The following is a 1,137-nucleotide window of genomic DNA, read 5'->3' on the forward strand; positions in this document are numbered from 1 at the left end:
AGCTTAGGCTCTTACGGAGAAGAGGAGCATCTGCAGTCACATCAGGCCAGAGAGGGAGGCAAACAAGGGACGGCAGAGCTCCTGCTACGGACCGAGAGCTGCTGGCCAGCCGGGATCCAGCCCCCACGGGACGGGGCTGCAGAGTGAAGCACATCAAGAGCGTGTAATGACTTCCTTGGGAGCGTTTGCCATGAGCAACTGTTTGACACACAGTGTCGGACCAGACAGGCCATCGGTCTGCTCCACTGTGACTGTTTGCACGATTTTACTGCAGGAAAGCGTGGCTTGGGCACTAGGAAACAGTTTACGATGCTGTTCAGCTGTTCCTCGAGAGAGATCGGTATATTTAGCACCTGCAGATCTCTGGGTAATATTCATAGAATCATTGAATCATCGAATCAGAGAATGGTTTGGGTTGGAAGGGACCTTGAAGATCATCCAGTTCCAACCCCCCTGCCATGAGCAGGGACCCCTTCCACCAGCCCAGGTTGCTCAGAGCTCCATCCAACCTGGCCTTGAACCCTGCCAGGGAGGGGGCAGCCACAGCTTCTCTGGGCAACCTGGGACAGGGCCTCACCACCCTCATAGTGAAGAATTTCTTCCTGATATCCAATCTAAATCTGCCCTCTTTTAGTTTACAGCCATTCCCCCTTGTCCTGTCACTAAACACCCTTGTGAAAAGCCCCTCTCCATCCTTCCTGTCGGCCCCTTCAGGCACTGGCAGCTGCTCTAAGGTCACCCCGGAGCCTTTTCTTCTACCCCAGGAAAGGGAGAGGGAACTGAATGGGGCAGCTCCAACCCTCCCGTTACTCAGCTCCAACCCTCCCGTTACTCAGCTCCAACCTTCCTCCTGTCAGTCGGGAGCTCGTCTTGCTGCCCCGCTCCACGCAGAGCCAACGGGCAGCTCTGCATCTGCTGAGCAGGGGAGCAGCTTCCCCTGGGGCCGCGGAGGCACGAGGGCTGGGCAGGGTGCTGTACCCACCAGCACCTCCGACTGACCCGCAGGATGCCCCCGAGATGCCAAAGCATTCGCAGAGCTTTGCTCCTCGAGACCCTCTCTTGCTGCTCTCCTCTGCTGCCAGCCCGGCTGAAGAGCTCTAGGGGAGGTGCTGCAAGCAAGAAAGGACAAAACACTGT

Source organism: Opisthocomus hoazin, chromosome 18, assembly GCF_030867145.1.
Source record: "Opisthocomus hoazin isolate bOpiHoa1 chromosome 18, bOpiHoa1.hap1, whole genome shotgun sequence".
NCBI lineage: Eukaryota > Metazoa > Chordata > Aves > Opisthocomiformes > Opisthocomidae > Opisthocomus > Opisthocomus hoazin.